Here is a 26,469-nt window from a genome sequence, read left to right as displayed (position 1 = left end):
GTGCCCCTCTTTTGCAACCTCTACAGTTAATGGGCGTCACATTTGCTTTGGGTCTAATGTCCATTTTAAATTGACTGTCATGCCATTAGCTTTCAGGCTTGGGGGACTTGTTTCTTCCTAAGGAAGGGAGTATGGCAAATATATCCATCGACCTGCCGTTGCCTAATGCATTAAGGAGAGCTCTTCTTCAATCTTGTCTTCCCACGGATGCAATAGCACTTTGTTCCCTGGGAGAAGCTCTTTTGATGAAACTGCTTTAATCACCCACATAAACCCACCTCCTTGGGCATCCCTGCCCTCGTGTTCCTCCCCTCTGCAGCCCTCCCCAGTTGGCAGTGAAAGAAGGACAAAGGCAACTCCTCAGCCATGTACTGATGAATGATTATAAGAATTCATTGTGCAAGGCAGTGAAGAACATTTATGTTGATCAGATAACTGGGACTTAAAATGCCTCCAGATGCTATATACCAGGTAAAAATCAACACAATAAACTCACAGCCCGGGTCTGGTCAACAGCATCAGATGTATTCATTTTAAATCAGGATACATCTGGATCCTCTCTTTGTCTCTCTCTCTATCTCTGTCTCTGTCTCTCTCTCCCTGCAAGCCTATGAGAGAGTAGGTAGCACAAGGCAAAATATAAATGATTTATTTTATGTAAAGAAAGAGACAATCTGTGGGCTATTTTCTCAGGCCAGGTAATAGCTCAATAGGTGAGTACAGTGAGAATAGAATTGTTGAGGAAAGATCATTCAACAGGCAATAATGGTTATAGGTTATGTTCATATAGAAAAACATCCATCTATGAAGGACTCAAATACATGCTGGTGGAAGATAATCCTGACTACTAAAAATCAAATTTTGAAAGAATGTTTGTAAGACAATGATGAGATATCACTACCCCCATCTCAAAAGAACTCAGATAAAAAATAGTGACAATATGAAATATTTATGAGTGTGAAAAACTGTATCTCTTAATATCTTGCTTGTAAAAATGCAAAGCAGTACAACTACCCTTATATCACACAACTTGGCCGTTTCTTAAAATCATCAGTTTCTTAAAAATAATGTGGTACTTTCTCAAAAAACAAAACTAAACTAAACATATATTTATCCTATGACCCAAAAATCACCCTCCTGAGAATTTATCCCAGAGAAATGAAATCTTAGGATGAAGGAAAAACCTGGACATGATTGTTCACAGCTGCTTTATTTGTAATAGCAAACCATCAGAAATTCTTCAAATGTCCTTCAAAAGGTGAATGATTAAACAGACAGTGATACATCACACTCTGGAACATTACATAGCATTAAAAAGGACTGAACTTGATACACGCAACAGTTCGGATGGACCTCAAGGGCATTCAGCTGAGTAGGAAAAAAAGTCGAGCTCAAAAGTTCACAAACTGGATGACAGCACTCATATAACATTCTCAAAATGACAATACAATAGAGGTGGAGAACAAACCAGTGGTTAGCAGGGGTTAGGGAGGGTTGGGGAGAGAATGACAAGTAAAAATATAAAGGGGTAGCATTGTGAGACCTTTACAGTAATGCAATAGTTTTATATCCTAATTGTGATGTTGGTTACACAAATCTGTAACATGGCATAAAATGATATACATATATGGTTAATGACGTCAATTTCCTGATACTGTCATTGCACTATGGTTATTTGAGATATAACCATTGGCAGAAACTGGATGAAAGGTACATGGACTTCATTTTACCTCAGTGAATAAGAAATTATTTCAAAGTAGAAATTTTTTAAAGAATATTTAATGACAAGAAATTGTTCATTATAAGCAGGACACCTAATAAACAAACAGAAAAAAACCATACCTACTTATACCACCCAAAAAAAGTGCCTTAAAAGAAAAACACTTCTGTTGATATAGGAACTATTGTGCTTAGGTATCAGAATTTAAATTCCATGGTTTTTTTCTTTACATAAGTTCTACGTTGAAATCATATGAGTTATATATAATCAGACCCCCCCAAATTCTATTTCCTTGTGCTCCACTAGAAGAACACTAAGTTAAACATACTCTAAAAAAGCAGTAAGTTAAACATACTCTACTGAAATGAATGAGCCAGAAGTTGTTCTGAAGGAAAATTGCAGAAATAAAAGTCCTTCCCAAGAGAATCAAATCTTTCCCCTAAATAAAATCAAGCAGAATTTCATGTGAACTCTATTTGTGTGGAATACATATTTTAAACTAATACAAACCTAAAATTAGTAAAACATGCCTATAACACTATAACACTTAAACCAGATATGCTAATTTGATAACTATAAGCAATGGTGATGCTTTGATTGCAGTGTATTTCCCTACCTCAACAAGGTAACAATCAGAAAAGACGAGCTACTCATTCAGCTTAATATAAATCATCCTTTATGGCCACAGAAGAACATGGGCCATGTGGTAACTGGTAAATTAACCCAAAATAAACATAAATAATAAGTCTTTATTGAAGTATCTTATATTTGGTAATTACTGCAATGCTGTCCTTTATTTCATGCTTCCCTCGTGAGCCGCTTTGGCATCCATATAGAACAAATAAATTATTCATAGTCTCTATATTTAATGCTTAATTTTTCTCTTTGAATAATCTACATTTATGAACTTCTTTTTGTAAGAATTTCTAAAGTATATTCCACATATCTCCAGGATGAGTTTAATGACAGGAGATAACTGGGGTTTATGATTTTCCCCAGCTATTTATGAAAACAAAGAACAGTCTATTTATTATTCAGATGTAAAACCTCTATTCATCAAAAAGGCATTGATTTCACATTTTCAACTAAAAGAATCCTGAATCATTTTAAGTCATGAAACAAATGCCATCCAAATTGGAATTTCAAGATAGGCTCACAAGCAAAAGGAATATAGCCTGAAGTTGAAATTCAAATAACTGTTTAGTTTCATCTCATTTTTTCCAACTTGAATAACAGGAATGCAAAAGAGGAAAATACACACATAAGTAAAATAAAGAAAAATTCTCTTAAAGCATTTGACAGTCAAAAGAAAACCCTGCCTGCTGTTGTGTCAGAAACAGCGACAGACATAAATGTGAGTATCCACGTTGAATAAAACAAACATGCACATGGATAGAGGCAGCATGGTGTAGAGATGCTGGACAGATGAGCACAGACTAGGGAGCCCTGTTGCCAAGAGGCTCATAGCTGAACAAGACCAAGCTCAAGGCAGACCACAGACGCTCTCACTTTCAGGTTACAGCCTCTGTTTAGAGCTCACCTCCTCCAGTCGGCTCCACCATAGTCCAGTGCAGAGAGGTTCCAGTTCTGGGTGTTGTTCACACAAGGGCTGCACTCTTGCCTCCAGAGCCCAGTTAAATGTTGTGCATTTTTCAGAGCTCCGCTGATGTCTGTGCCTTCATCTGATGCCTCCCTGCATCTCTGGAAGGAAGGAAGTGGTGAACCCTGGATCTGGCAGTCATCCTAAGGATCTTCTCTTTCCAATCCTTTCTTGAATCCCTTCTCATATCCTGGCTAAGAGAGGTGAGTCCTCACCTAGCCTCGCTGGGGCTCACATTGGAAATAGTCCATCCTGGAGCAGATCTACTCATGCCAAATACAAGTCCTGACTCTGCCTTCTGGGACCACATAGAAAAAGTTAAACTTTTTTGCTGCTGCAGCATCATTCCATTATTACTAATAGCTCCTGGACCTTCATTCATGTATCAGACACTCAACTAAGCACTTTTAAGTGCATTGCCTCATTTGATCTATGTAGTAAATTCAATCAACAGGTGCTAATATTTTGTTCTATTTGACAGAAAAGGAAATTGAAAGCCCATGACCACGAAGCTAGTGAGTGGCAGGCTCACAATTTGAATGCTCCACTCTTTTTTTTTTTTTTCTTTTAACAGCTGCACGTGTGGCATATGGATGTTCCCAGGCTAGATGTCGAATCAGAGCTGCAGCTGCCAGCCTACCTCACAGCCACAGCAACACCAGATGTGAGCCACATCTACAACCTATGCCACAGCTTGCAGCAATACTGGATCCTTAAACCACTGACTGAGGCCAGGGATTGAACTCACATCCTCACAGAGAAAACATTGTGTCCTTAACCTGCTGAGCCACAGTGGGAACTCCCAAACCCTCCATTCTTAATCATCCATCACCCTCGACAAATTAGCCAACAACTTTATATATTCCCTGGGATGGCTTTCATGCAGATCAATCATTCTTGTTTTCAAAGCAAAGGACTCATCACATTCTCGCCAATGCAGCAACTATTAAATGGGCATTGCCTCAGAGATCCTAGCTGGAAAGCGAATAATTCATTAGACCAGCTGGTTAAATTCAGAAAATGGTTAAAATGACATAAGGAATGGAACTAAAAGGAGTTGCATGTTTGCAGGGTCAGAACTGAAGTGGCAATTATCTACAGTCTCACTGCTCTAAATACTCCATTGTGCCTTCCTTCTTCCTAAGATTTCAAGAGTCATGGAAGAATCTCAAAGCATCTGCCAGTTATATGTAGGACAATAAACTTCTATGGATGCTAAAATCTTCTCAGTGTGTAAACTCTTTGAATGTATGGGTGATATCTTAGATTTGTGTCAAATACACCTTTTTTTTTCTTTTGGCTTTTTCTTTATCCTTTTTTTTTTTTTTGGTCTTTTTTTTTAGGGCTGCACCTGGAACATATGGAGGTTCCCGGCTAGGGGTTGAATCAGAGCTGCAGGATCCGAGCTGCATCTGCGACCTACACCACAGCTCATGCCAACACCAGATCCTCAACCCACTGCATGAGGCCAGGGATCCAACCCAATCCTCGTGGATGCTAGTCGGGTTTGTTAACAGCTGAGCCATGACAGGAACTCCCACACCTGTGTTTTTTGATGAAGAGAAAAATCAAGAGACAACAATCTTCATAGAACTAGGAAACTCAGAAATAGTTACTGCTTCAAACTCCCAGCCCAAATTTCAGTGTTATATCAGCTAAGGCACAACTTGTCCTTGTTGGGGCTCCCCAAGAACCAAACCCCAAAATAAGGACTTGGTGCACATAGTTTATTCAGGAACTAACCCCCCAAACAGAAGTAAAAGAGTAAGAAAAGCAGACCAAAAAGGAGAAAAGTCAATGTGTGGTGTGCTAATCACCTGACCTGGGTAACATGGTGGGCAGCTGTGGCGCCATCTTTCTGTGCAATGCTCAGGGGATGCTTCTGCGCAACCCTGCACAACACTTCTCAAACCTGTCACACCAGGTCATGGGAGGTCTTGAAGATGAAGATTTCCTCCCTGGATGGTAACTATCCTGAAAGCCTGAACTGCACCCAGCCAAGTTTAAGCAACCTTCTGTAGCTTTGCTTGGAGAAAATGCCAGGCCTAATTTTGGTGAAGGACCCTGGCAGTGGTACATGGAGCAATTATGCCAAAATCAGATGCTGAGATCATATGAATAGTATATCACAGTGTATGTTCTACCATCTTTATCCAGGCTTTCTAAAACAGGCTGAGGAAAGAAGGCCTCCTGTGGTCTCTGATGTTCAAGTAAATATCTGAAGTTTAGGATAAGTGGCATTTTTAAGAGATGAACAAGAAGCTGCCTGACACTCTCCAATTTGTAGAAAAGAGGGTGCCTGAACAAAGTGAAAATGGGTACCTAAGTTAGTGAGATAGGACTGCCATAACAGGTACCACAGACTGAGGGGCTCAAACAACAGAAATTTATTTTCCCACAGTCCTCAGTTGTCACAATCAAGGTGAGAATGAAGTCCTTAGTTCTCACAATCAAGGTGAGAACTGACCTTGGCCTTCTTCTCCATGTATCTTCACATGGTCTTCCCTCTGTGTGTGTGTCCTAAACACCTCTTCTTATTAGAGCCCTCCCCAATGACTTTGTTTTATCTTAATTACCTTGTGAAAAATTCTAAGCAGAGTCACATTCAAAGTCCTAGGGCCAAGACTTCAATATATGCATTTTAGGGGAACATAATTCAGCCCATAACAATATCTCACGCCCCAGCTAGAGGCCTGCTAACTGCAGGAATTCTTACCTCCCTGAAGAAGAATATGGTGATATTGTTTTCTGGAGAATCTGACATGGATGCATTAGAGTTTAGGGGTTTTGTGAACATAAAGTCTGGTGCCTGCCTCCCACTGAAGACTGTAGAAGATGGAGATGTTGACAGGAGAGGGGACTACTACTCAGCCATAAAAAAGGAATGAAATAGTGCCATTTGCAGCAACATCAAGGCAACTAGAGATTTTCATCCTAAGTGAAGTACGTCAAAGAGAAAGACAAATACCATATGATATCATTATATCTGAAATCTAAAATAGGGCACAAACAATTCTACCTACAAAACAGGGAGTTCCCCATGTTGCCCAGTGGAAACAAATTGACTAGTATCCATGAGGATGCAGGTCTAATGCCTGGTCTCGCTCAGTGGGTTAATGATCCTGCATCGCCATGAGCTCTTGTGTAGGTCACAGACATGGCTCAGATCTGGTATTGTGGCAGTGGCGTAGGCCAGAAGCTCCAGCTCCAATTCACCCCTAGCCTAGGAACTTGCATATGCTGCATGCAGCCCCAAAAAGCAAAACAAACAAACAAAAAAACCAAAAAAACAAAATCAGAAACAGATTCACAAAAACAGACTTGTGGTTGCCAAGAGAGAGAGGGAAGGGAGTGGGGTGGACTGAGAATTTGGGATAGTAGATGCAAAATATTACGTTTGAATGGATAAACAATGAGGTTCTTCTGTACAGCACAGGGAACTATATCCAATCACTTGTGATAGAACATAACGAAATAATATGAGAAAAAGAATGTATATATATATGTTGACTGGGTCACTTCGCTGTAAGCAGAAAACTAGGACAACACTGTAAATCAGCTAAACTTTCATTTAAAAAATTAAAGAAGAAGACCACAGGATGCCTGAATTTAAATGACAAAGGTCCCTGCATTTCCTATGGGTTCAGTGAACAGTGGTCAGTAGCCAGGCTTGTGCCATCTTGATGGGTTGCGAGAAGCTATGCACTATAATGCAGGGCAAAAGATGGCAGAGGAAGGGTTGGAAGAAGCTAACTCTAGAGTGAATCTGCTGCCACACCATTCAGAGTACTTGTGGCACATACAACACACCATGTAGTACTCCACAGATGAGCCAGAACCTGAAAGCATGCCACACAAATCATTAACAGCCAAGAGAAACCTATAAATATCTTTCTCCCTTTCATTCTAACCCATTCTTTCCCCTGCCCCACCTAGGAGGATGCAGGAACAGGAGGTAGGAAGAAGAGAAAAAGAGAAAGGACTAGAAAAAGAAAAGACCATATACTTTCCCTAGAAGATAGGTCAAACTAGAGCTGGGGGGAAGATTGCAACTGCCTATAAAATTGAAGTTTAGGAGTTCCTGCTGTGGCTCCGTGGTAATAAACTAGACTAGTGTCCATGAGGACATGGGTTCCATCCCTGGCCTCGATCAGTGGGTTGGGGATCCGGTACTGCTGTGAGCTGTGGTGTAGGTCACAGACGCATCTCAGATTCGACCCCTAGCTTGGGAACTTCCATATCCACACATGTGGTCCTAAAAAAAGACCCAAAAAGGAAAAAGAAAAAAGGAAAAAAAAAAAAAACCCACGAAGTTTACATTAAGACTGTATTGGAATGTTTAATACCTCACAGTAAAATGGGACTTGTCTAATGAGGCAAAAGGACAGGAAAGTGAATGAAACTTTTTCCAGATTCCATCCAGGGGCAGAGGAAGGTGATTGGACAGAGCATGTTTAAACACAAGAGATGAAGAAGAATTAATTTGTTCCCTATGTCTCTCCTTGTTGAGTTCAACACATTCAACAAACCAATAGTATTTCATATTCTCAGACATGAAGTATTGAAAAAATAGCCTTAACTAGCCTCCTTCCCAGAAAACCTTCAAGTTATATTGTATCCAAATCCATATTCTTTAGACACTACTTCTATCCCAGTATCCCTCTACCCCAAATTCTCCATTGACTAAAGTGGTCTAAAGGATAGAGCTCAGGATTTTCTATTTGACCATAAAGGGCGTCACCGCTAATCGCTAGTCCCAGATGTATGTTGATGCTTCTTTCTCAGGGAAAACTATGTTCCTGTCTCAAAGGTGGGAAAAGCTACATCATTAATTTCTCAGGGATCCTCCCATCATGCACTGCAGACATTTTTTTTCTTTTCTTTTTAGGGCCGAACCTGCATGTGGCATATGGAAGTTCCCAGGCTAGGGGTTGAATAGAAGCTGCACTGCCAGCCTATACCACAGCCACAGCCACAGCGACACAGGATCCAAGCCGTGTCTGCAAACTACACCAGAGCTCACGGCAACGGCAGATCCTTAACCCACTGAGCGAGTGAGGGATTGGACTGGTATCCTCATAGATATTGGTCAGGCTTGTTACTGCTGAGCCACACTGGAAACTTGCACTGCAGATATTTCAAAATGAAAACTGTCATCTCAGGAGTTCCCATCGTAGTGCCATGGTTAATGAATCTGACTAGGACCATGAGGTTGCAGGTTCGATCCCTGGCCTTGCTCATTGGGTTAAGGATCCGGCGTTGCTGTGAGCTGTGGTGTAGGTTGCAGATGCGGCTAGGATCCTGCACTGCTGTGGCTCTGGCATAGGCCGGTAGCTACAGCTCCAATTAGACCCCTAGCCTGGGAACCTCCATATGCCACAGGAGCGGCCCTAGAAAAGGCAAAAAGACAAAAAAAAAAAAAAAAACAAGAAAAAAGAAAAAGAAAATTGTTTTCTCAGGGACATAGGTCAGAAAACCCAAAGAAGCCACCTCCTCACTCAGCTGCAAATAGCCAACACTGGCTGCCACATGTCAGAGTCTATCATTCTTCTGTGTCCCAAGTTCCTTAAAAGGTCCATGTTACCACTAAAGGGAGTCCATCACCTTCCTATCCGACACTTCCCATTTTGTGAGATTGTGCATCAGGACTTGATCTTGAATTCTCTTTTGTATATTTGGACCCTGTGTAAGAATCTAAAGTCTAACTCTTTACATTTCTCCATGTCCTCTTTAGTATTAAGTAAGGGGGAAAAAAGATGAAGATAACGTAGGCCTTTTTCAATGTCCCTGAACCTCTGAAACTCATGGCCCCTCTCCCACAAAGAAGAAAGGAATATCTACGTGATTAAACATGAATAGCTCATCCTTGAAGAGATGGAGTCACATCAAATACACACCACCAAGAGTTCAATTTGGAAACCATGGGGCAGGTTTTGAGCGTGAAGTAGCAACGTCTATAGAATTCTTGGACTTCTGCATTTTCTTGCAACAAATGATATGTTTAAAGGGCGCTGGATCTTATTCTTCATCAATCAAGAAAATGTATTTGCAAAATCTAGAATCCAGTCTACAGTTAAGATCCACATTTTTCTTTCCAGTCCTTTTATTTATTTCTTTAAAATTGTTTTATTGTTACCATGCAAGCTCGTGCATGAATTATAGCCTTTAATAAAGCCATGACAGTTTTATTTCTCCAATGCTTCATGACCATATTAACCTCTCCTCCACAGAGTTATTCAGTGTGTTTTCTGCCCACACTTTTTTGGTGTGGCTTCCCAGGAGGGAGAGTCAGAAGTCTTCTCAGGAAGGGAAGGACATGTTTTTAACCAGCCCCATGGGAGCATTTGCATAATTATGGGCATGATTAAGGAGGTGCTTGGGGACATAGACAAGTGTACTAAGTTTTAATATGTTTCGTGACAATGCATAAGATGAGTGCATGTTGTACCCAATACAGGACCCTGCAGGTCGCAAAAAAAATAAGTATGTGTAGAGGCACTGGAATGAATTCAGTCATGGGTATAAACAGAACCTTCAAGGGGAAATGAGCTTTGATTCTTGACGAGAGAATTGTTTGTGATCTGAATGAGGACAGCTGTGCAGAAAAGGTAACAGAGAGCTTGGGGACGAAAAGTCTCAGATGGTTTGCTCTAATCCCATGTTGTAAAGACAGCTTAACGTAAGGGAGGGGGTGGCAGGGGGAGCTTTGATTAATTCTGAGATGGGAGCTAAACCTTTTCTAATTTGACTCACCAATATTTAATCTTGTAACTAGGCATCCTTAATCAAAACTCAAAGGGAATCTTTAATCTGTGTGTATAAAACAGAAGATGATTAGAGCCCTTTGACCTGCCTGTGCTTCTAAGCTGCTTCTTTCTTTTCTATTTTCTATGTACTTTCAACTGTTCTTCATGTCTCCCAGTAGCTCTAGTTATGGAAAAATTCTATTCTGAAATTTTAGAAGCATGAAGAATATAAAGAGTTAACATCCCGTGCTCAATCTGTCATCTATTCTTTTAATTCTTTTTTTCTTCCAATGGACAATGAGTATCTACTATGGATCAGGCATTGTTTTACCCGTTAAGAAAGGGGGCAAACTAGACCAACATGTCTACTTTCCAGGCTGCACCTCACAATATGTTTTCACCCATTCTTTGCCACATGTAGGTAACCACGTGTGGCAAGTACCTGCATGTAAGTGATCTGGAAAAATAAATATGCTTCTAAAGATTAAATAATACCATAGGAAATTTTTTCTTGTTCAGATGACGGCAACATGCACCTTGTTTACTGGAGAAATCCAGTCTTATGTCTGACAAAACGTTTTTTGGATACTGTTAGAAGACGGATAACCTGGTGATAAAATTCGCCATTCCAGCATCACAGAATTTTAATAACAAAAGACTTGAAATGATGTCTGAGACATTTTATATGCACAATAGACAAAACTCCAGGGCAATCCCCCTGACCCATGCCTCATCCTAATCATAACTTTTGTAGAGGAATATCCTTGCAGAGCAGGAGGGCTCTCAGATCACACCTGTCCCTTGACCCAAATCCTACCATATCCAGGCAATACCTCCCTCTTATTACCACATTAGAAAATCATGTATTTTATGAATGTTATTAAAATCTTTCAATTCTTCAGCTCCAAATTCAATTTCAGTAGTGGAAATGAATTTAAATGACCAGCAACTGACAAAACCCAACCAAAAAATCCCTGCAACAATAACAAATACTAAATTCTCTGGAAGACATTCTTCTGCCACTGTGACCAAAATAATGATAATTATAAAAGAGAGATTTTTCAGAGGACAGAAAGCATTTTTTTTTTCAGTGTTTGAAAGTTTTCTAGGTTGGATTCTTCCAAATGCACATAAGCAAAAAGAAGGTCGGCTAGTTTTTATTCCTCCTCCTCGGTCCTTCTACACAAATAACAAAGCTGATACCAAGGATGCCAGTAGGGGGACAACATTATTGAAATAACACAGAAGGAGTAATATTCTGCACTCAGATTTATTTTATCCACTACACTAAAATACTCGGGCAAAACTCATTGCGGCAAAGCATTAGGTGACAACATCCACAACCAAAATATTTTCTGTTGGCCTTGGTGTAGAGAAAAGCATAAGCAATACCAGGTTGTTTATTAACTTGGGGAAAAACACCTCCCTCTTTTCAATTTTTCTTTTTAGTAAAGACCAAATGGATTTCCAGAAATATGCTCTAAGCTCCTCCAGAGGCACCAGACACCAAGCTCTTTGATTCTTATTTATTGTTTGTCTAGAAGACCCTTTGGTTGTATGGAGAAGAAATATTAACTGTATGTCAGTCACAATTTATTTGTGAGAGAATTTTCTCACTTAGAGCATGTTAATAAAAGGCATACTGGAAAACATTAAATCAAAAAGAGTTTGTCAGACACAGAAGACTAGAAACCACAGCTGGCTCTGCAAAAAGCAGTACCCAGTTCGAAAAGAACTGGCCTTACCCAAGCAGTGCCCTCTCCAAATTAAGAGGAAGGGAATCTTTTTATTATTCCTTTCTCTTTTTATGGCCGTACCTGCAGCATAAGAAAGTCCTCAGGCTAAGGGTCGACTTGGAGCTGCAGCGGCAACCTACATGGCAGCTTGCTGCAACACTGGATGCTTAACCCACTGAGCAAGGCCAGGGATTGAACTGCTTTCTCACAGACACTATGTCAGGTTCTTAACTTGATGAACCTCAACAGGAACTCCAAAGAAGGGAATCTCAGAACGAAGAAGAGCCTGGTACTCAGAAAGAGGGAGGAAAAAGATGCTTACAGCATTTCTCTTTTCTCATCATCGTTCTGAAATAAGAAAAGGGGAAGGAGAGAAAGCCAGAGGAGGCAAAGATTGTGACCACTCCCTGCCTCTTTTGACCTGTAATTCCAACATTTGACATTCAGATGCCTTGCTTGCTTCTTGCAGCTGTCAATAGCTGCCAGACTATCTCTCTTCTTAAAAAAAAAAAAAAAATGTTTTTGCAGCATTTAAGATATAGAAGAGGAAATAACAAAAAACATAAGAATCCATGCACCCACCCCTAGTTTAAGAAATAAAATACTACTGGAGTTCCAGTGTGGTGCAGCAGGTTAAGCATCCAGGGTTGTCACAGCATTGTTCAATCCCTGGCTGGGAAATTCCACATGCCATGGATGCAGTCAAAAAAATAATAAAATAAAATAAAATAAAATAAAATAAAATAAAATAAAATAAAATAGTACTAATGCAGTATATTTAATGCCATCTGTTTATTCATTGCAAACTGTATTCTTTCCTTCAATCTAAAGGTAATTAACCATTGTCCTGAATTTAGGGTTTGCCTTTTCCAATCATTTCTTCGTGTTTTTATTCTGCCTATATGTAGCTCTTAATAATTTTTGTATTGTGTTGTATGTTTTTTAAACTTTATATATCCTTTTTTAAATTTTCAACCTTTATATATATTTTTTATTTTTAGATGTTTGTGTAATCTTGCTTGTATGTTTTTATATTTTTTAATATTCTTCTGAATTTTTCTTTTCTTAAGCAACATTATGTTTATAAGGTTCTTTTAGGGACATATTTTTCTTTTACGGATATATTTTGCTCTAGTCCATTAATTTTCAGTACTGCATGGTAGTCCACTATGTAAATGTAACACCATGAGTTAATCCACTGTTGTGTTGATAAGCACTTGGGTTGTTTCGAAGCATTTGCTATTATAAACCATTTTGCTCTGAACTTGTTTCTATCTCCTTGACTATATATGGGCAAGTTTTCTGGTGGTATATGCCTGTGGATTTCTGAGTTATAAGTCAGGTGAACCTTCAACTTTACTAAAAGTTGCAGAGCTTAAAGCTTATTGTAAATTGTAAAACTTACTGAAGTTGTAAAACATTTCTAAAGTGGCTACACCTTGGAGTCCCCATCGTGGCTCAGCAGTTAACAAACTAGGACTTTTGAGGATGCAGGGTCGATCCCTGGCCTTGCTCAGTGGGTTAAGGATCTGGTGTTGCCATGAGCTGTGATGTAGGTCGAAGATGCGGCTCAGATCTGGTGTGGCTGTGGCTATGGCGTAGGCCGGCAGTTGTAGCTCCAATTGGCCCCCTAGCCTGGGAACCTCCAAATGTTGCGGGTGCAGCCTTAAAAATCAAAATACATAAATAAATAAATAAATAAAGTTGCTACACCAATGTACATTCCTCCTGCTATGTATATGAATTGCTATTGCTTAATATCCTTGTCATAATGTGGTGTTGTCAGGTTTTTAAATTTTTGCCAATATGATTGGTGTGAAATTATAATCATTTTTTCAGGTAATTATTAGTCATTCATGTTTCCTCATCTGTGAGGTTCCATGTTGCTGTGCATGTTTTATGGACCACTTTTTATTGTTTTGATTGTGCTTTTCTTATTGATGTGCAGAATTTCTTATATACACTGCATGTTAATCCTCTATGGATTATACATGCTACCAATACCTCTTTTTCATTTTAATTATGATGTCTTTTGATGAACAAAGTTTTTATAGTATACACCACATTTTTTATTATATGTACTTTTCCATTTTTATTTATTCCATGCCTGAAATCGTAAATAAATTTTTTTCTTCTAATTTTTTAAAAATTTTATTTTCACAATCAAAATTTTAATATACTTTGACCTGATTTCTTCATGAAATTTGAAGTAGTATAGCATAGTAATTAAGAACATGAGTCTGGAGTCAGACTGCCTGAGTTCACATCTCAGCTCCATCACTTTCTAGAGAGCCACTTAACTTCCATGTGCCCTAGTTTCTTAATCTATAAAATGTGTATAAAAATAATAGGGCCTATATTACTTACAGTAGCAAAAACTTGGAAGCAACCTAAATGTCTATCAACAGAGGTTTGAATAAAGATGTTGTACATATATACAATGGACTATTACTCAGCCATAAAAATGCATGAAATAATGCCATTTGCAACACCGCGATGGACCTAGAAACTATCATATTAAGTGAAGTCAGCCAGACAGAGACAAATGTCATATGAGATCTCTAATATGTGGAATCTAATAAAAATGATACAATAGAACCTACAAAACAGAAAGAGACTCAAAGATTTTGAAACCAAACTTAAGTTTACCGAAGAAGAAATGTTGGGAGGGATAAATTAAGGGGTTGGGATTGATATATACACATAACTGTATATAAAATAAATGACTAACAACCTACTGTATAGCACAGGGAAATTTACTCAATACTGTGTAATAACCTGCATGGAAAAGAATCCAAAAAGGAATGGATACATGTATATGTATAACTGATTTTCTTTGCTGTATGCCTGAAATTAATACAGCCTTGTAAGTCAAGTATATTCCAATATTTTAAAAAAAATAATAGTGCCTATTGATAAATAAACATGAAGTTACAGCTAGGACATGTGGAACCTCAGAATAGTACCTACTAAATGCATTGGAAGTGATTACTATTATTATTACATGAAGCAAGGATTTAATTTTATTTTTGTGTGTAGATAGCCAAATTTCCTACTCCTATATGTTAACTAGCCCACCTCTTTCTCACTTTATAACAATGCCATTTCCATCATACATCAGCTTTCCTGTAGGTGTGAATATTTTTTCTAGCTTCTTAGTCCTCCATTGTCTATTTGTCGATCCTCTTGAAAAGTTTCAAGACCACGTTTAAAATTTCTTGAGTTCTAGAAGTCCCTGAAGTTATCAATCCTGCCTGTCCTTCCTTTATCATAATCCCACCTCAACAATATTTTTTTAGTTATTTGATAAAGTGAAGGAGAAGAGCTCTATTGGTTCCCTAGGGCTGCCAAAACAATGTACCACAATCTGGGTAATTTGAAATAAAGAAAACTTATTGTTTCTCATTTTGGGGGGCCAGAAATCCAAGATCAAGGTGTTAGCAGGGTTATGGTCCTTCTGAGCATATAGAGGAATCCTTCCTTGCCTTTTCCTTACTTCTCATGGTTTGCTAATGATTGTTGGTATTCCTTGGCTTGTACATGCATCATCTAATCTTCCATCTCACATGGCCTTTTCCCCGTGTCCCTGTCTTCATATGGAGTTCTTTTTACAAGGACATCAATCATATTGGATTAGGGACCCAACATACCCTGGTAGGACTTCATCTTACCTAATTGTATCTGCAACAACTCTATTTTTTTTTAATCCTTTCTAGGGCCACACCCACGGCACATGGAGGCTCCCAGGAGAGGAGTCTAATCAGAGCTGTAGCCACCATCCTACGCCACAGTCACAGCAACACAGGATCCAAGTCGCGTCTGTGACCTACACCACAGCTCATGGCCATGCCGGATCCTTAACCCACTGAGCAAGGCCAGGGATCGAACAACAACCTCATGGTTCCTATTGGAATTGCTAACCACTGAGCCACAACGGGAACTCCACAACAACTCTATTTTAAACCAGGTAATATTCTGAGGTACGGGAGATGAGACTTTATTTTGCGTGGGGGATAGCATTCAAATACTCATCTTTGGCTTCAGATTTTCCAGTCATCACCTGAACATCTTGATCCACCTACTGAGGATTTTTGCCATGTTACTTTCAATGACAGTGACTCAATCTGCCTAGACCCAGATGTTCTAACTCGACAAATTTTAAAACAAATTGCAAACTTCAGATAATCAACCACATTAGGAGTTTGTAAAGGATGAAGACTTCAGAATCCTACCCCCAGAGATCCTGATTCAGTGGTTTGAGTTGATCAGTGCTGATGCAGGTGGTCAAGAGACTTTGGAAACACTAATCCAGACAGTAGTATTAAAAGGCACATTTCTAATGAAGGGGCAATCTGTGGAATTGCCTGCCTCATTGCTCAATGCTCAGGCAGCTGCTCATTAACCCAAAGGTCTTAGAAGAGGGTGTCTGCAGAGAACTGAATTTTTCTTGATAAGTACTCAGAAAAGTTAGATTACTACTACTTCAGAGTTTAAATCCTATTCTTAGAGGATCATAGAATTGAACTGGTTCCATTTTTTAATTAGCAATTCAATTGTGTCTTCAATTTTCACAGCTGTAGATTCCCTCAAGGCCCAAAGTAGGACACTGCAGGAATCTATTCTACATTAATAAAGCTCATACCAGAGGTTGCTTTTCTATTTGGAAAAATAAGTTGAAAGACAACAGCTGGTATTTGTTGAAATCCTATTATTTGCCAACATTCTTCTGGGCACCAGTGATACAGCATGATAAAAACAAAATCCCTGTTATCACAGAGATTTTATTCTGGTGGATGGGTGATTATTGAGGAGCAAGATAAATTATCAGTATATATGTAAATTCCAGGAAGATAGAGATTTCTGACTGCCTCATTTAATGCTACATCTCAAGTGCCTTGAATGGTCATTAGCACATAGTTGAAGGTCAACAAATTACACTGACTCCCAAAGGATGGTAAGTATGATGGCAAAAAAAAAAAAAAAAAATGTAAAAAAAACAGGAGTAAGGAGTGGGAGGGGTACAATTTTTAAATGGAAGAATCAAGGAAAGCCTCGTAGAGAAATGGTCTTTAGAGTAAAGATGTGAAGGAAATGAGGATGAGTCATGTATGTATCTAAGAAAGAAAGAAACAGAAAACAGCCTGAGCAAAGACCCTGAGATGGAAGCAAACCCAGTATGTTCAAGGAATAGCATGGCGAGAAGGAAAGGCAGGAAGAGAAGCAGCAGCATGGAAAGATAAGGCTGATGGGGATAGACTAGGGAGCTCCATGTGCGCCACTTGCATGTCCTCTGAGAAAGGAAGCCACTAGTGGCTTGAAAGAGTGGAATAATCAGGAGTTCCCGTCATGGCACAGCAGAAACGAATCCGACTAGGAACCATGAGGTTGCAGGTTCGATCCCTGGCCTCTCTCAGTGGGTTGAGGATCTGGCATTGCCGTGAGCTGTGGTGTGGGTCACAGACGCTGCTCGGATCTGGCATTGTTGTGGCTCTGGCACAGGCCGGCAACAACAGCTCCTATTAGAGCCCTAGCCTGGGAACCTCCATACGCTGCAGGTGCGGCCCTAAAAAGGACAAAAGACTAAATAAATAAATAAATAAATAAATAGTGGAGTAATCAAAACTGCTTATATTTAACAAATGTATTTCAGCTGTTGTGTTTTGAATACACTTAAGGGCATAAGTACGAAGCCATTGAAAAAAATCCAAAGAGAGATGAGTGTCCTGGACCAAAGGTAGCAGTAAGAGGATGAGAAGGAATAGGGTTAGGGGTGTTTTGAAGGTTCGGACAACAGGATTTGCTGATGGGTAGGATTTGGGATGTGAGAAAAAGAGCAATTGAAGACAGCCAAGCAAGGATGCGGAGGAACTGGAACTGTAATCCACTGCTGGTGGGAATATAAAATAGCATGACTACCTCGGAAAACTGTTTGATGGCTTCTTTTTAAGTTACCCCATATACTTACCATACTACCTGGACATCCCACTCCTAAGCGATTTACCCAAGAAAACTGCAGTCAAATGTCTGCACAAAGATTTCTGCTGAATGTGCATAGCAGCTTTATTCAGAGTAGCCAAAACCTGGACACTACCCAAATGTCCATCACTTGATGAAGACATAAATAAATTGTGGTATATCCACATAATGGAATATTAATCACAACAAAATATAAGTGAACTCCATCACACACAACATGAACTGATCTCAAAATGTTTATTCAACATAAAAGATGCAGACACAAGAGTATGGACTGTATAATTCCATTGATATAGAAGTCTAGAGAATGTAAACTAAACCTAGAGTGACAGAAAGCAGATCTGTGGTCTCCAGAGGACAGAGGGAAGGCGAGGAATGGGTGACAGAGGGAGATGGAAATGTTCCGTATATTGATGGTGGCAGTGGTTTCATGGTATACACAAACAGTCAAAATTAATTGAATTTTACACTTTATAATGGACAGAGTTTACCAGACATAAATTATATCTCAAAAGTTGATATCAAAAAATTTTAACAGGGAGTGTCCCTTGTGGCTCAGAGGGTTGATAATCAAACTAGTATCCATGAGGATGTGGGTTTGATCCCTGGCCTCACTCAGTGGGTTAAGGATCGGGCATTACCATGAGCTGTGGTGTAGGTCACAGACTCAGATCAGATCTCACGTTGCTGTGGCTCTGGCTGTGGCATAGGCCTCACCTGCAGCTCTGATTCAACCCCAGCCTGGAAACTTCCATATACCACAGTTTGGGCCCTAAAAAGCAAAAACAAAAATCAAATAAACAAAAAAAAAATTTTAATGAGGATAAAGTAAAGGTTTATAACCCGAGTGACTGAAAACACAGAGCTGCAATCTACATAAATAAGAACGATTAGGAGAGGAATTCCCTTTGCGGCTCAGCAGGTTAAGGGCTGACACTGTCTCTGTGAGTATGTGGGTTCAATCCCTGGCCTCAGTGGATTAAGGATTCAACATTGCTGGAAGCTGCGATGTAGGTCACAGAGGCAACTCAAACCCAGTGTTGCTATGGCTGTAGCATAGGCCACAGATGCAGCTCTGATTTGACCCCTATCCCAGGAACTCCCGTATGTCACAGGTGAGCTATCAAAAGGAAAAAGAAGGAACAAGGAAGGAAGGAAGGAAGGAAGACAGGCTAGAAAAGAAGCCAGTTTTGTTGGGAGATATCAGGAGATACTCAAACCCAAGCTTAATTTGAGATACCTATTAGATATCAACGTAGAGATGTTAAGTGGATAGTCAGACATAAAAATCTCGAGTTCAGGAAATAGGCCAGGCTGCAGATATGCATATAGAAGTCAGAAGACACAGATAGTCATGAGGCTATATCAGATCATTACAAGACTGAATGTAGAAAGAAAATAGAAAAGATCCAAGGACCAGTCCCTGGGACTCCCCAACATCCATAGGTGAGCAGATGAGGAGGAATAGCAAAGAATCTGAGGAGCAGTAATGATTAAGGAGGAAAAGAAGTAGAGCCTGGTAGCCAAGAAGGCAAGTAACAGGTGGTTTCGGGAAAAAGGAATAATCCTGTGCAAACACTGCTGATGAATCAGACTATATGAGGACGGAGGACTGCTTCTCAATGTAAACAACTTGACCTTGATGGGGTAATCATGAAGAATGAATGACAAAAGAGAAATGAGAATTAGCCTATATAGTTAATTCATTCATGGAGTTTGGCTACAAGAAGTGGGGAGCTGATGGTAAGTGCAGGAAATAGGAGGGTCAAGGGAGAGTTTTCTTAAGATGGGAAAAATCACAGTGTGTTTGCTCACTGATGGGAATAACTAATGGAGGAAGAAATGTAAGTGCTTGAAAAGAGCTAGAGGAAAATTGTTACAGTCATATTCGTGAGGAATTAGGGGGCAATGGAATTGAGGGTGCAAGTAGAGGGCTTGTGTCAGGAGCCCAGAGAGTTCCTTAGCTAGAGAGACTTGGAGGAGAATGGAGGCACAATGAAGTAAGGGGAGCGAGGGGAGCTGCTGCCAGGTCTTTGCTATTTCTCTCAATGAAAGAAGAAGCAACATTATCATTGAGAGCGAGTATGAGTGAGAAGGTGATGGAGGCTTGAGAAGAGAAAAGTAACTATCTACTGGTCAGCTAGTGTAGGGGCTGGCAAATTCCAGCCCACTGACCACCCCACCCCCCCTTTTTGTATGGTCTGTGAGCTAAGAATGGCTTTTCTATTTTCCAAAGTAAAATGTAAAGATAAGTACAGCCTTTCCGTGAGAACAGATGCTTGAAGAACTGAGGCTATTTCCTCTTGGCTCACACATCCTGCAATATTTACTATTGGCCTTTTAAGAAAAAGTTGGCTGTCTCTTGATGTAGAAGAATGAGAGAGTGAGTGGGCTCAGACTGTACAGCACAATATGCCAGGCAACAGAAAGGCACTGGGCAGGAGCTTGATGGAATGTCAGTCCAGTGAATCCTCGCCCAAGCACTGTAAGTTAAATATTAATAACCCAATTTTAGAGATGCACTAATTGGGAGGTTCAGTAACTTTCTCAAGGTCACCCAAAGAATAAGTGGTAGATTAATGACATTAAGCAAATATATAACTATCTCAAAGTCATGTTTCCTTGCCACTCTGCCATGCTGCACCTGGCTACTTCATCTTTACCTCAAATCTCTGCATCTGCAATAGCAAGGTGATGCATAAGGACATAGCACATGCAACAGGTGAGCCACCTCCAGAGCTAGACAGATGTAGGGGTAGACCTTACCCTGCTCTTGGCTTTGTGGCCTTGAACAAAGTATGTAACATGTCCGTTTCTATTTTTCTCACTTATACAATCAGACGAATAACAGCTGGACCATTTGAAGTTGATGGCATTTAACCATTGTTAACCTGTAAAAATGACAATGTCCTATGGTTCAAATGAATACTTACCATCCAAGAATATTGTGTAGATTAAAGTTAATATATATGTAGCACAAGTACTATGCCAAAATTTAAAGAGTAGCTATTCTATGGACAGTAATAATAGGAGAATCCTTATGCCTAAAGAAGTCTTTATTTAGAGAGAAGGGGCTGTGAAATGATCTCAACTATGTACACTTGGCCTAGAGCCATAGGGAAAATGAGGGAGGAAGTCGGAATCCTGTAGCCAATCAGCTTCAAGTGGCATTAATGCTAACTCTCAAGTCATTTGATAACATTTGTTTGGAGAGCCCTGAAGGCCACTTGGTAGCCAACTTCCAATACCTGGAAGACTCTTGCAGGGAGAATAGATACCTCTCACTTTGTTTGGCTGCAGAGGATATAAACAGGTATACTGAGTGGAAGTTACATGAAGACATATGTATATGCTATTAAGCTAAAAATTTCTGATAATTAGAATTATTAACCATGGAAAGAGCTGTAGTGGTAAGTAGAGAATTCAAGGGGAGACTAGGAAAGCATCAGGTCATGTATTACTAGAGGAATCACCTATGGGTAAGTTCATCACATCATGAACGAAATGACCTTTGAGATTCCTTCCAATTCTAAAATATTATGAGTTAGTAGCCCCTGGCTTTGGCCAGTAGTGCTCTAAAGTTAGAAAAGCTGGTTAAGTATCCAGATAGGGCCAAGAACAGATTAGGCACTGAAGGAATGTTTGCCCCTCTCATTCATGGTTCTTCTGCCCCTAAATGCAAGAAGTCTATGAGGCTACTTATCATTCAGAAACTGTACTATAACTCCCCTTTTATTTCATTCTTTTTAATTTATCATCTATCTGCTAATTAAGAAACAAAGGAGGAAAGAGCTGATTTTAAAAATAACAAGTCAAAATTCAAATTTGAATCCAAGTCTATTGTCATGAAACTATTATCACATCAGGAGTCAGTATTTCATATCTAAATTGGCTTTGCCAAGAATATATCACTGGGATTTATATAACTAATAGAAGAAGAAATTGTTTCCCGAGAAAGGATTAAAAATAGGCCATTGGCATTTGAGAAATATTCAGATCACTTCACTCACAAATGGAATAGGAATGCTAACTACTTTAACTAGACTGGTCAGAAAAGGCATCAACATGAAAGACAATAGTTAAGCTGATTTCCAATAGATAAGAAGCCACACGAGGCAAGAGTGGAGAGAAAAGAGCAGAGGGAAGAGCATATATGAACATCTTGAGGTAGGAAGATTTGGGTGTGTTTGAAAAAGAGTGACTTTTGTGTAGCGATGGAACAGTGCAGCCTGAGGTTGGAGAGGTCAACAGATGATCTGGTGGGTTTATAAGACCATTCAGCCCTTGTAAGGTGTATGGATTTGCTGCAAGTACCATGAGAAGCCACTGAAGGTTTTTTAAGGAAGGTATGACCTATATTCTAGAAGATGATCACTCTTACTTATGATGTGGAAATGGACTGTAGAGGAATCAGAGAGACCATTAAAGAGATGTTGACGTAGTCCATGAAGGATGGGCTATGACGAAGGTATTATCCAAGGAGATAGAGAAAAGACAGAATCGAGATGGTTGGATGAATTGAATCAAATGATGTTACTAAGGCTTTGGATATAGCAGTTACAGGAAAAGAAAATCATGACTGGGATTGAGGAACTAAAGGATAGTGGTGTCATTTATTGCATTTATTGTAATAGGACAGATAGAGGAGGGATTCATTTGTAGAGGGGAAATGAGAAGCTCTAACTTGGATGTATATAGTTTGAAGTGTCTGAAAGACATTGAGGGTGAGCTGTCATGTAAGAAAAGTTGTTTATCATGCTCAGAAAAAATTACCAGGAACTGGAGACACAAGCTTTGGAGTCTTGAGTCATCATGATTTTTAAAAGACTTTTAAAATAGAGAGTTAACAGGATCACCCAGGAAGAAGGACTAAGAGGAAAAGAGAAGAGACCCAGGACTTAAACAAGAGGACTGCCAACATTTCAGAGGAGGAACAGGAACCAGCTGTAAAAGGAAACTGATAGAAGAAGCCATTGCCTCTGGAAAACTACAGAGCAATAGTGTAATGATAGTCAAGAGAAGAAAGTGTTTAAGACGTAAATGGCCAGCCCCATCAAATGCTCAGACTGTGGATAAGAAGAGGACAGAGAAGTGTACATTGCATATGGCTGTGTAGGGATTGTCAGTGACTCTGACACAAGAAATTTCAGTATAGTGGTAGGGCAGGGTAGAATCCATATTGGAATAGATTAAAGAAAAGTTAAGGTGGAACCAATACAGTTAACAATTCTTGAGAAGTTTGGTTATGCAGGATAATGGAGAAATTGTTGAAACCAATCTTCAGGGAGCTATGGAACCAAGCTTTGATTTTTTGTTGTTGTTGTTGTTATTATTTCTAATATAAAGCTGTAAAATTAGAATATGGTTACAAAAATGATCCAGTAAAAAATTGGAAAAGCTGATATAAGGAGAGGGGATAACCAAAGTGAAGTGTTTTTAAAGGTCAAAGAGCACTGGATCCAGAAGATAAGGGGAGGAACTGGAACAGGCTAAGATAAAGAAGCACCCTCCATTATGACATAAAGGAAGAGATGAAGATAGCTGCAGATGGGGCAGTTTTTGTTAAGTTTGCTTTAGGAGATTTAGAGTGATCATCTGATGGTTTTTATTTCACTTAAACATGAGGTAAGGTCAACAGCTGAGTAAAAGTAAAAGAGGGAAGGGCTGTGGGTGGTTTGCGGAGAACATATAAAATCATTCTGGGAAATACAAGTGGGTTTCTGCGTCATAGTATGTGCAAGCTGAGATTTTAGATAGTCAAATTAAGGAAATATCATTTCGGTTTTTATTCTCTGGTAACATTCCATTGCTCACACACAGGTGCAGAGAAGATGGAAGGTTGATATTTTACTAGATAACTGTGTTGAAGGTGAGAGTGGAAGGATTCAGAGTACTTGTGAGGGGGTGATTATAATGATGGACCATGACATATTTAATGATGTACATAAGAGTAAAAACTAGAAGAAAATTTAACAAAATATTTAAAGGGATATTTCTGAGTGTGGAGAATACCAGTGATTTTCATTTTCATCTTTATGTGAGTCTTTATTCTCTAAATTTTCTACAAGAAGCATATTTTAGTTCTAAGTACAGTTATTTAAAAAATAACCACAACAATATGAAAGCAGTTATGTACTGAGTTTAAGAGCAATCCTGTTAAAATTGAGAGGAGAATCAGAAAACCAGTAACTAAATAGCAGTAAGTACACACTTATCAATAACTACTTCAAATGTTAGTGGACTAAATGCTCCAATCAAAAGACATAGGATGGTTGATTGGATTAAAAAAAAAATAAAGACCCACTTCAGAGCTAAACTGAAGGATATGTAAAAAGATATTTCATGCAAGTGAAAATGTCATGAAAGTAGGGATGGCAATACTCATATCAGACAAAATATACTTTAGGATGTAGTCTATAACAAAAGACAAAGAAAGGCATTATATAATGATAAAGGGATTAATAAAAAGAATATAACACTCATTAACATATATGCACCTAATACAGAAGCATATAAATATATAAAGCAAATATTAACAGACAAATATACTAAGCAAATATTAATTAAAGGGAGAAATTGACAATATTACAATATTAGTAGGGGACTTTATCACCCACTTACAACAATGGGCAAATCTTTAGGATAGAACATTACGTGCCAAAACAAGTATCAACGAATTTAAGAGGATAGAAATTATAGGAAACATTTTTTCCTATTATAACAGAACATAACTAGAAACCAAGTACAGGAAGCAGAATTGGGAAAAATGCAGAGACTACGCAACTTGGTACTAAAATCCGAACGGTCAATGAAGAAATCAAAGAAAAAATCAGAAAACACCTTGAGGCAAATGAAAACAGAAACACAACTTTCCAAAACCTATGGAACTCAGCAAAAGCAGTTCTAAGAAGGAAGTTTACAGATATAGACACCTACCCCAAGATACAAGAAAAATGTCAAATAAACAACATACCCTACCACCTAAAGGAACAGTAGAACAATGAAGAACAAGCAAAGCCCAAAGTCAGCAGAAAATAGGAATTATTAAAAATCAGAAAGGAAATAGAGACTGAAAAAAATGGAAAATATCAATGAAATCAAGAACTGTTTTTTGAAAAAAATAAAATTAATAAATTAGATTCATCAAGAAAAAAAGGATGACACAAACAAAATGGAAAATGAAAGGGAGAAATAACAACAAACATCACAGAGATATAAAAAAATTATAAGAGAATACTACAGTTATATGCCAACAAACTGGACAACCTAGAAGAAATGGACAAATTTCTACAAATAATTTTCCATGAGTGATTCAGAAAGAAATAGAAAATCTGAACAAACCAATGACTAGTAGTGAAGTTGAATTTATAGTTAAAAAAAAAAAACTAACAGCAAACAAAAGTCTAGAACTGGTCAGATTCACAGGGGAATTTTAACAAATATATAAAGAAGAGGTAATACCTATCCTTCTCAAAGTATTTGAAAAAAAGTTGAACAGGAAGGAATACTCCCAGATTCATTCTACAAGTTCACCATTTGCATAATACCAAAACCAGACAAAGACAATACCAAAAAAAAGAAAATTATAAGCCAACATCTCTGAAAAATTCAAATGTAAAAATCCCCAAGAAAATATTAACAAACCAAATTCAACAATATATAAAAAAATCTCATGATCAAGTGGGATTAATTCTCAGGATACACGGATGGTTCAATACCTACAAATTAATCAATGAGATACACTATATGAACAAAAGGAAGGATAAAAAATCACGTGATCATTTCTATAGATGCAGAAAAGGCATTTGACAAAATACTGCGTTGCTGCGGCATAGGCCAGCGGCTACAGCTCACATTAGACCCCTAGCCTGGGCACCTCCATATGCAAAGTTGCGGCCCTAAAAAGACAAAAGACAAAAAACAACAAACATAATTTGAAATAATACAGGCAACCCAATGTTCACAGCAGCATTGGACACAATTGCCAAGATACGGAAGCAACCTAACCATCCATCAACAGAGGAATGGATAAAAAGGGGTGGGTGTGTGTGTGTGTGTGTTCCTGTGTGCACGCGCGCGCGGGCATGCAATAAACTACTACTCAGCCATAGAAAGAAGAGCTGGAGGGTATTATTAAGTAAATAAGTCAGAGAAAGAAAATACTGTATGATATCACTTATAAGTGGAATCTTAAAAGTAAAACAAACTAATGAATATAACAAAAATGAAGCAGACTCATAGACATGAAGAACAAACTAGTGTTACCTCTTGGTGAGAGGGAAGGGAGAGAGGGGCAATACAAAGTTAGGAGACTCAGAGGTACTTACTACTCTGTAAAAAATAAGCTACAGTGATGTACTATGCAACGCAGGGACTACAGACAATACTTTATAATAACTATAAACGGAGTATAACATTTAAAATTGTGAATCACCACCTTGCACACCTGTAACGTATAATATTGCACCTATACTTCAACTAAAGAAATGAATATTGTTGGGCTCATTGTTCTGAAATCAGATAAAGGTACAGAATCAAGCATGTATCTTGCTCTCTTTTATAGACCGTTTTTCACATTAACCAGGTAGAAGTCCAGCTAATTCAGAAAGAATGATTGACTCACAGAAAAGTTACTTGCAACCCCGGTGAAATAATGGCTCTATGTAATAATCATCAATGGCTGCTAAGACC

This window comes from Sus scrofa, chromosome 13 (genome assembly GCF_000003025.6).
Source record: "Sus scrofa isolate TJ Tabasco breed Duroc chromosome 13, Sscrofa11.1, whole genome shotgun sequence".
In the NCBI taxonomy this organism is placed as follows: Eukaryota; Metazoa; Chordata; class Mammalia; order Artiodactyla; family Suidae; genus Sus; species Sus scrofa.
The sequence above is the reverse complement of the archived record's forward strand: the minus strand, read 5'-3'. Positions refer to the sequence as shown.